The sequence below is a fragment of the Botryllus schlosseri genome, chromosome 9 (assembly GCF_051294905.1).
Source record: "Botryllus schlosseri isolate E-star chromosome 9, Bs_hap1, whole genome shotgun sequence".
NCBI lineage: Eukaryota > Metazoa > Chordata > Ascidiacea > Stolidobranchia > Styelidae > Botryllus > Botryllus schlosseri.
Window position 1 is genome coordinate 950,468 of NC_137244.1, and position 11,006 is coordinate 961,473.

General features: G+C 41.2%; 1 long non-coding RNA gene across 1 annotated transcript; it reads right to left on the reverse strand.

Moving 5' to 3' along the window:
• Positions 1-1,214: 1,214 nt before the first annotated feature.
• Positions 1,215-2,725, reverse strand: LOC145447183 (uncharacterized). Its single transcript, XR_013917488.1, has 2 exons — positions 2,417-2,725; positions 1,215-1,618 (listed from the first exon to the last, which is right to left on the reverse strand). It is a non-coding gene; the product is annotated as an uncharacterized LOC145447183 (long non-coding RNA).
• Between the last annotated feature and the right edge of the window lie 8,281 nt (positions 2,726-11,006).

Consider the following 11,006-nt stretch of genomic DNA (forward strand, 5'->3'; position numbering starts at 1 on the left):
TTTCTAAAAGTTTGCGAGATGGCTTGAAAAAAAAATGAACAATATGCTCTTTTAGTATGGTAGTTTTTTCTCTCTGTGGCAAATGCTGCCTATCCACATTGAGGTTCCCTACCTAAAAAAGGAAACCAATGCGTTGGTCGAAACCTTGACGTGGTGCATTGGCTTACTACTAATGTCGACCGGCAGACGTCTTCCTGTGTTCTTGGCAATGACAACGAGTTCCCTTCAAGTGCGATTTTGCACACTTTCAAGGAGTAAGCTCTGGCTATTGTGAGTCGAGCTCAAGCAGAACATTCACATTACACAAGGCTCTTGTTCTAGTCATCAGGGCCGTAACAGCACTACGTCTGCCCCCCCCAAAAAAAACGTTGGTCATGGGCCCCCAATAGGGTGATAAACCGAAGTGAGGTGTGTTTGAACTGGTAGGACCCCTCGATAATAATCGAACATCTTCGGGCGTATACCCGTTTGCAGGAACGAAACAGCACTTGACCAGGCCCCCAATAAAACTTGGGTCTTGGGCTCCCATAGTGTGACAAACCGCCCCCCCCCCCATCACGTTGTTCGCTTTTGTCACGAAATAAGGGCCACAGTTTAGTGAGCCAGCGCGAGGCGCGAAAATATTCGATAATTCATGATAAAATCGGTCAATAATATTGGGAATTGCATATATATTGCTATCAATTTCTTGTTCTCGTTGTCAGATTTACCGGTAGAGCTGAATGAGGTGGCTTGGAAACTGTAGGGCCCGTAAATAATAATTAAACATATTCGGGCGGGCGGCCCCGTTGGTATGACTTCGTTTTATGTCATTTCGTGATCTCCTGTCTGTTATATCAAAAAATGCAGAATCGCCCAAATGTACTAGACTAACGACGCACACGATTTCAAATTGGTATTTCTTTACGGGCATACAATATTTCCCTGCGGAATGGTATTTGTCTTCTGAGGTTCAGATTGTCAAGACAGGAACATTCGGCGCCAGTCATTTAGGCGCCTATGGACAATTAAACCTATATGCATTTTGTTTTCGGTCAGCGTAAGCGGGCAGTGTTTTTTGGCCCAGGTTTTCTCGCTGCCGATCGTTCTGGCACACTTCTTGGAGTCGCATGTTACATGTTCTAAAACTTTAAATGTCTCGCTGATATGTCCATTTCGATAACTCTTGCATATTTTGTCTTGGGGAAGAGTATGCTACCAAATAACTAAGAAAGTTGGCAACTTCAAATCGCACGCAGCGCGAAAATTTTTCGAAAAAGTTGCATAAATTTTTGAAAAATACTCAATAATTTATGCTAATTCGCGAAATAATTTTGCCCCCCCCCAATTGGGGGTTTGAGGTGCGGCAGTTACGGTCCTGCTAGTCATACTCAAGTTTCTGCGGTTATCGGACAGGCATTATATAAGACTACAAGACAGTTTCAATATTATTTGTTATATTCATACTCGAGTTCCTGCAGTTAATATAGGACATATTTTCAATCGACGATATTGTGAATTGCATATCGGTATAGTTCAAGATCTTTCCACTTGTTCACTTCGTAGTATTCTTCAGTCTTTCTTTCCATGAATTCATCTCACAATAGCCAATGCACACGAACCAGATATTCTATACCTTCTGTCATTATATTCATATACAGGGTTGCCAGATTGGCCCTTTCGGGGCCAAATTCGTGAAATTTGGCCCTTTTTAGAGACAGTTGGCCCCAAAATAATAATTTGGCCCCTTGGCCCTTTATTTTCAATTTTTGGCCCTTTTTGGAAACAGTTGAGACATACCGTCAAACTAACTATTAAAATAAATCTGTCTCGCAAATTGGGCTGACAATGTTTATGCCAATGTCAAAGATTCGAGTGGAAACACTGTAGAAGATTTGGATTTGTTTTTGTGGAATGTAGACTAATTGGAATTGTAAATACAGATTTGTGAACAGGTGGACGAAAAAGCAGCGAACATGGCTGGAAGCTATGTAGCAGAAAAAGTCTGAAGAAGAGCACCCTTATAGAACTTAATGATTGAAAGAAAATCAACATAACCTTAGAGTTTTTTGGTGTAAAACCTAAAAGTTCGGTAGATAAGTTAGATAAGTTTCAAATGTAAAGAAACTATTCTCTCGATGTTTAATTTAATCACTCTCATATTATAGCACAAAAAGTTTTATTTTACGATTTTATATTCAGTCGGAAAATAAGGCTTGAAATAATGAAGAAGTTATTGTAGTTGGATCCAGTGTAGTTGCAGGTAGTGGATTTGGTGTCCTACAACAGTATCAACAATATAAAACTGGAATTCCAGGTGCCTATGGGTAATGTTGCAGCGTTATTGACGTTATTGAACAATTTGGCCCTTTTATTGGCCGATTTGGCCCCTTTTCAGGCGCTGTTTGGCCCTTTTTCGCAGAAGATGTCTGGCAACCCTGTATCATATACGTAGCAAACTCTACAAAGGATCAAAGCCACAATATCACATCAATCTCGTGAGAAATGTAACATAGGCTACAAAGTATTATTCACTAGTCATAACGACTCGCCACCGCTACCTAAATGTTGAACTGTCTAACTAATTCCGACGCAACTTCAAGAAATACACGACGAATCGCCTTGAACGCCATTGAAACAAGCACTGAGCTATCCTGTTTTGGGTGCATCCATCTGACCGTGACCATTCTGCCGGCTAACAATGGGAGAACAATCGAGTCGTCACTCCAGTCATACTCTATACTGCGACACTCCATGGACGGCGTTACAAAACAACAACCGCACTACAGATCAACAATACCGTCACAATTCGAAAAAAGCTAACAATCGCGATCAGAAAACCTCCAACTGTGAGTAAACTACATGTACTAAACATTGAGCGAAATAAGGCAGCAGCCATGCAGCCTATAACGCATGTGAATCGAGTCCACGGTAAGACGTGTAGGGACTATAGGTCTACCTCACCCCGGTATACGCCTGTACGAAAATAACAGGAACTTGACTTCAGGTTCGGGAGCATACTATTAGAACAAGGCGTTTCAACCTTTTTGTGTCAAGGCTCATTTTCCGCTTTGAAAATGTTCTGTGGCTCATTTCTTAGCATCTAGAGTCATATTCCTGTTCAATGCGTGGTAATCACCGGCGCCTATATACGCCGGTTTCTATAAAATATGCGTGCACTTTTGCTTACTATTCATACTAAAATCTAAGCCTCTAGCGCAGTGGTTCTCATCCTATGTGGCCTCGCAGATATCCCAAAGCGAAAAATAGTTCGCTACACCCTAGCACTTCGACTTCCCTGATTAGCGATCGAGTAGCGTAGATACGTTGAACAACTGCAACAAAAATGGGTTGCGGGTAGGGCTGGGCAAAATCGAGTACCTGAGTGATTCGACTCTGAATCACGTAATATGCTTCGAGTCGAGTCGACTAATCGAGTATCACTCATTATGACGTCATACCATAATATTATAAGTCAAAGTTCAAATATGTACCTTTCATGCGATCACAAAGAATATAATGCCTGTTATCCATAGCATTAAAGATACTTTGGTATTTTTTCGACCATACCGCTTTCATTGCACTTGGTGACAATGTTGTGGGATGATAATGACTTCGGAAATGTGTTATTTCCATCAACGTTCATAGCTTTGTACTATATGTTTCGTATGCTACGATACGGCCAATCAAGGTTTCAAGGCTTGAACAGTGAATATTAGCATCGAAACTATAATTCTTGTTGACAAATTGACCTTTAGTGGCGAGGAGCGTATAATTTCAGTACTTGAAAAACTCGTCTTTCACTACTCGACTCGAATCATTAAAATTAATACTCGATTCAGATTCAAGTAGCCTACTCGAATCATTGTGCCCAGCCCTAGTTGCGGGTTCGCATCCGACCGAGGTCGACTCTATAGTCTACAATCCTTTCCGACATGTTGAAGGTATGTCTAGGCTCCTCATAATTAGGGCTGGGCAAAATGATTCGAGTACTCGAATCTGAATCGAGTAGTAATTTTAATGATTCGAGTCGAGTAGTAAAATACGATTTTTTCGAGTACTGAAATTATACGCTCCTCGCAACTGAAAGTTAATTTATTGATACTATTTTCCACTGAGGAAGCCGTGGAGCCTTGATTGGTCGTGTTTTAGCATACCAGGCACAGTACAAAGCTACGAACGTTACTGGAAATAACACATTTGCGAAGTCATTATCATCCAACAAAATTGTTAAGAAGTCTAATGAAATCGGTATGGTCGGAAAAATACCAAAGCATCTTTATTGTGATGGATAACAGGCATTACGTTCATTGTGGTGGCATAAAAGGTACATATTTGGACTTCGACATATTACATCCTGTTGTGACGTCATAATGACTGATACTCGATTACTCGACTCGACTCGAAACATATTAGGTGATTCAGAATCGAATCACTCAGGTACTCGATTTTGCCCAGCCCTACTCATAATGTGCACTGCATAAGCGATGTCTTACAAAGTCTGGAGTGAAAGTGAACCATTCTATAAGTTGGCATTTCAGGAATCATAATAAGCAATATCGGTCTGATTTAAAATGACCATGTCAAAATACCAGAAACACTAGAAAATAACGAGTATCCTGAGTGCAAGATTTGGCAAGAAGACGACTAAAAACAAATAATAAAAGAATTATCAACCAATGATATGTCATTGTTCATTTCAGCCCTTGGTCCTGCAGGGGTGACTATAGATTATAGGTAAACACCTTCGGCCGAACCTCAACATCACGGTTGAATTGCCGTAGTGGTGAACTTATGTTTAGTTTTTGCCTTCCCAAATTTATCATTTTGACCAGACCTGGGCAAAGTGCGGCGCGCGGGCCAAATACGGCCCGCGAAGCTATTCTGTGCGGCCCGCGAAAGGTTGATTGGAATTCAAACATAAAACCTGCTTTTTGATTGTTTATGCGTGGACTAAAACCATATGCTAATGGGGTCGCCAACTCAAAATGGGTCGCGGGCCACTTCTTAAATTTCGTAGCGGCCGCGGGCCGCATGAATTCAGTATCGATATCAAATAGGCAACCACGTTTGAAAACTCTACGTCAGTACAACGCTGTGCTACCTAACATAAGCGATGGGAATTGTGACCACATTAGAAATAATATTTTATTAAAGGAATACCGATACAACAAAAATCACTATCATCAATTTCATTTTATTTTGAACTCTGAGCTGTGCATGATACCTGGAAACGTTACTAGCTGAAAGACCATCTCCACATAAGCTTGATCTTATGGGGAAGCCCTGAGCCAGTGGTTCTCAAACTTTTTTTAGACACACCCACCTTACTGATAAATTTTGCGCGCCCCGTATCGTCATGTCACAAAATGAAAGCAGAATGCTAGCAATCCCAACGGATAACTTGATGGCATGGAAGGTTATGACTGTTGGTTAGAGAAATGTATGATATGAATTCCGAATTTCACACAGGGCAATAACCATGTATTTGAGGTAAATCGCGCGGAGCGTGAAAACTTTTTCAGTTGACCGCAGGTCCGCCCTTCTTCAGATGCTTTCACGACCCCAGTTTGAGAACCACTGCCATAAGCCGTTTTCTTAGCGTCTCGGTTATGGCAGTGTTTAAGCCACTGCACGTCAAGGCAATATATGCCCATGCTCATTCATATCACCTGATTCCCCCTCTATGGAATGCTGTTGCCATCACCAAATCCGTTTTAGCTTGTGACGAATAGTGATGTTGGGCACATGAGAATAGCATATTTTGAAACAACAACAAAAATATATTGAACCTGTAGTCAATTTCAGCACTTCAAAATGGTTTTCTTAGCTTTGTTCCGAAATCTCAAATCAAGCGCGGGCCGCGTGTTGGTGACCCCTGTGCTATATCAACGGGACGGGAAATTCGTTTACTTTGACCTCGCATGCGTAAGCTAGATTCAAAATAAAGTCAATGTAGCAATGTATGAGTATCAATTAAATTCACAAGAAATCACTCTTTCCATATAGCTTAGTTCAAACCTTTTTTGTTGCCATTGTCACATATTACGCATTATACGGTTTGTGTTTGAATTGTTACGTAATACGTTTCGAAATCCCTACTTTGGAAAACAACTCAATCAGTGCTCACGATTACTATATGACTCATCATATCTATCACCCATAAAGGTGGAACTGGCATGTTAAAAAAGAAAGCCGACGGCTGAAATTCAAAGAGGTTTTGAGCACTAAATATTTGTATACTGGGGTCAACGGTAAACCTTGTAGTTTGAGCCGAGCATGTCACCGAGACTAAGGATTTTAATTTAAAAAAATTATCGCCTCGCGCGATTTACCCCCAACCCATTGTTATTGCTATGTATTACCCGACTTTCATGTGTCAGATTCTCTCATCAACAGCCATCACCTTCCATGCCATCAAAATATCCGTTGGGATTGCTAGCATTATGGTTGCTCTTTCTAATATTTAGTGATATCATGATAAGAGTGGCGTGCCTAAAAAGTTTGTGAACCACTGTTTTAGTGTCTTAATGGTAGAACGTGGATACGGGTATAACGAGAGTTGAAAATCTATCATGTTTGACATTGTTTCGAATCATGATGGCAAATAGATATCTTTTTAATCATCCATCACTTTCAGATTAACTTACATCAACTCATTCACCGAGCAGCATTTATTAACAGTGTAATTTAGAAATAAAATTGAAATACGCTGCAGAATTTAGCTAAAAAAATTCACTCGGCCCGCCAAGGTATTTTCTAGTTCTCATTTGGCCCGCGGAGAAAAAAATTGCCCACCCCTGATTTAGACATTACCCTGTCTGTTCGTTACATCGTCTTGTGCATTGAGCGGATAAAAATAATAAAACCACTGACAATCCCACAGTCATTATTTGGATTCCGTATTTTTTGTTATAAGTCAACCTTACTTACCACATTTTAAGTGGCACCCCTCAGCAGTCCAATCGGCACACCAGTTGAGATGAAATATTCTAGCGACACGAAAATTTTCAGGTTTAATAAATCCTCGAAAAAAACGACCAACGAAATAATTTTGGCACCCGTCGATCTCCCCATAATCGAAGGGGAGGAGGGGGCAAGTTAAACTTAAGTTGCGGCTTACGTATTGGTCATACTTGACTATCATTGGTATCGAATGCAACGGCCCCGCGAAGTTCTTGCTTGGCAGCCGCAACTGCAACTTATGCACACATAGGCGCCGACTTACGCGGTTACGAGGTGGCGCAGCCACCTCGTGACCGTATTTACGAGGTGGCGGCCACCTCGTTCAAGATGCCCAAACGTCCAACTGTTTTGTGATCAATAATTAATAATCAGTCGAATCGACGCGACCTCGTTAGAGACGTCGTCGAGTTCGATACGCGCGTGTGCCAGGCGTGAAGCCAGGGGGCTTTCGGGGACCGAAATCTTCTGAAACGCGAAACCACGTCATTTTAAAACGATCATTCTAACTCTAATATTCAGTAGCAATTCAATAACTGTATTATCATTGTTCCACGGGGCGGATTTACGAGAAGCGTGTTGTCAATTAGTGAGAAGATTTTGTGAATATCTCCCGCGGAGATGGTCGCGAAATTAGGTCATTCATTCCCGTGCGCGTGGCAATCGTCGATAGCCCGATTTATCGCGTCCCGAACAAGCCTGCATCTGCAATAGGCCCTGTTCACACTATACCATCGCTTGCCTGCGCAATCGCATCTGTATTGGCGGCTTCGGCCTGGCGTACACGATATCATCGCTGACATATACATGAGCAATTGAGCATGAGCATTGAGCAATGAACATCTGCGATAGGCCTGGTGCGAAAGATACCATTGCTGGCTTACCTATCGCGTCTCGGGCCTAGCATGCTTTGACTTCTATCTCTCGCTGGTTTGGAGACAATGCGGTTGAGTTTACGCTAATTGGTGATTGCTTTATGTTTCATTGATTGAAGAGCGACATCGCAAAACTGAATAACATCGAATAGCTGCAAAGAGACTTTACCGTGCGTAATTGATTCCCGCTAATACTTGAACGTAACGATCAGAAGAAGTGTATCATGGCTTGAGTTCTAAAATACTACACAGGTCTGAACCACCTGAAATCAGTGCCGTCAAGTTCGGACATTTTGATTTGCCAAAACTGTCATTGAGGCTGCGTAATACGCGCGCGCATTTAATTGTTCACCAGAGATTAGGGACTCTCTAATTGACAGCACTTCCGGACTCTTTGGCAAGCTTATCATACGCGTAACATCGTCAACATGAACACCACCCTAGATCTTCTCTCCCGACCATCCGCCCAAATAGACGATCTGCTTTTCTAAAATCTAAATAATATGCGCCCGCAATCGTTTACAAAACCATTCTTAAGCTAGCTAGCTACGTGCGCTAGTCTTCGTAATCGGAGCACGAAATTGGAGGGTGTGTTGCTGTGTGCCTACAAATTGGAATTCATTTCTGTCCATATTCGTTTCTCTTAATAAGGCTTTGCCCGTGAGATTAATCGGGAAATGCAGCAATACAGCTTCAACACCGATATAATGAGAAAACAATTGACGCGACGAAATCTACTCAAAACTATTTAAAACTCATTCGTAGCGATACTGATTACAAATCACGCTTTCTCGTTTGCAACCATCCATATGTTTTGTTTTCTACTTGATACATTCGTACTCCGAAATTATCGCACGAAGTCATTTTTCAGTGTTCCTTTCGTTATTATCGTGCAGTAGGCGATGCCATGCCATTCTCAAATATTGACGCAAAACGAGATTCTGGGTGGCACAAATTCTGATTTTATTCGATTCGTTTGAACAGGGAACCTTCTATATTCCGATCAACGTGATTGCAGGATGTGCTAATATCGAGAACAACAATATCGAATATTAAACTATTGGGCATTTGGTAGCCGGTGAATTTCTATTGATTAGATCGCGGCATGCGCACGGAAGTGGAATTAGTTCTAGCCCAGGGGTAGCCAACCAGCGGCCGTAGAAGGAAATTTGTGCAGCCGTCAACACGTAAGTCAATGAGTATGTGTTGGCGGCCATCGACAAGCAAATTGAATTTACGAAATGACCGATGTACTCCAAAATGCTTCGCAAACGTAAATCGGAAATGTACCAATGCCGCCAAAATCGCTGTTTTAATCTGCAAACAATTGCCGCGATGCGAGCTAATCAACGCGAAGCCAGAAATCGCAAGATACAACTATATTGATTGGCTGCGCGATTTCGCGTTTGTAATCATCATTGTCTGCCTGAAACCTCATGTTCGAGATTTGTTATCGGTTAATTGCCAACTTGCCAGGCCAGTGCGCTGTGCGTAGCGTATTTAGCTACTCACACCACAGCGCATTGCGCGTGAATAACATTGATACAACTACAAATTCTCAGTGACGTAAATTCTGCTTTCTGTTCGGTGAATTCTGTCGGACAGACTAGTAGCGCAGTTATATTTTCGTACGATCGTACTCGTACCGTTTTAAGATTCCATTTAATAACTCGACTGCATGGTTTGATATTAATGATCACAGGGCCGGTATTAAAACGCCACACGAATAGTTTAACGCTGCACGTAAACCAGCGGCATGTAGTAAAGTGCGTTTTAGTGCGACGATGACGTCACCGATATGGAACAATTATGACGTCACAAGACTTCGCCACCTCGTAAAAAAATAAAAGTCGGCGCCTATGTATGCACATATACGGTCTGTCTCAGGTATTATGTATTGGTCGAATTAAGATACGGTATGATGGCGAAATGAATCTACAAAATATTGAAATGCACTAGTATAGTCAAACTATAGTTGAATTTCAAATTCGTATCGGTCATTCCTATCCGATACTGAACATTCTGCAAGCGTATTTGTTCTGTATCTTTATTGTAGCTAACTGCTTTCCCCGCATTTCGGTGAGGAGAAAATGAAGACTCAATCGGTCTCTATGAATTTCTCGATACGGACCCTTAGAGCCATAACAAGTAAATATTGCCAATTATGCAAGACGTAAAGATAATTTGATATTTTTCAACTATTCCTAGTCCTACCTATTACTCTTCATTTTGTGACAATGGTTTTCTTATCCCACTTATGTACTCAATTTTTAGGTTTATCACCAAAAAAACTCTATGGTTATATCAAAGCTTTTTTCTTTGAAATTTCTATCAATCATTAAGTACTTTAGTGTACTCTTCTTCATACTTTTTCGGCTACTTAGCTTCGAGCCATGTTCGATACTTTTTCGTCCACCTGTTCACAAATATGTATTTACAATTCCAGCACAGTCTGTATTCTACAAAAATACTTTCAAATCTTCATCTATACTCCACAGTGTTTCCACTCGAATCTTTGACATTGGCATAACATTGTCAGCTCAATTTGCGAGATACATTTATTTGAATAGCTATAGTATGTCTCAACTGCTTCCAAAAAGAGCCAGATATTGAAAATAAAGGTCCAAATTATTTTTGGGGGGGCTAATTGTCTCTCAAAAGGTCCATATTTGTGGAATTTGGTCCAATAAGGGCCGATCTGGCAACCCTGCATTAGACTAGCACAGTAGTTCCCAACCTTTTTCGGCGCATCGCCCCCTTTTCAACCTGCACACCGATCATCGCCCCCAAATTTTGTGAACCGAATAATGAGCATACAAAAAAACATCAACTTTTCGGCTCGATGTCGAGCTTTTACACTTTTGAACAGCTTCTTGGAGGTACAGAACTTCAATATACAATTGAATAGTATATTCATATTGAAATGAACCCGAATATTTTCGGATGAAACTCGTCAAAGGTAATCGTCAGCTACTAGTAGAGAATACGCTGTTCTTTCGAATTCTCTACTAGTTGCTGACGATTACCCCTGACGAGTGTCAGCCGAAAATATTCGGGTTCATTTCAATATGAATATACTATTCAATTTTACACTTTTGCAGCTAAATTTTTATGGGTTGAATAAAAAAAGGTCATTTCTCCGACTTGGCTCCAATTTAGCCGTTATAACGCAATATCGCCCCCCTAGAC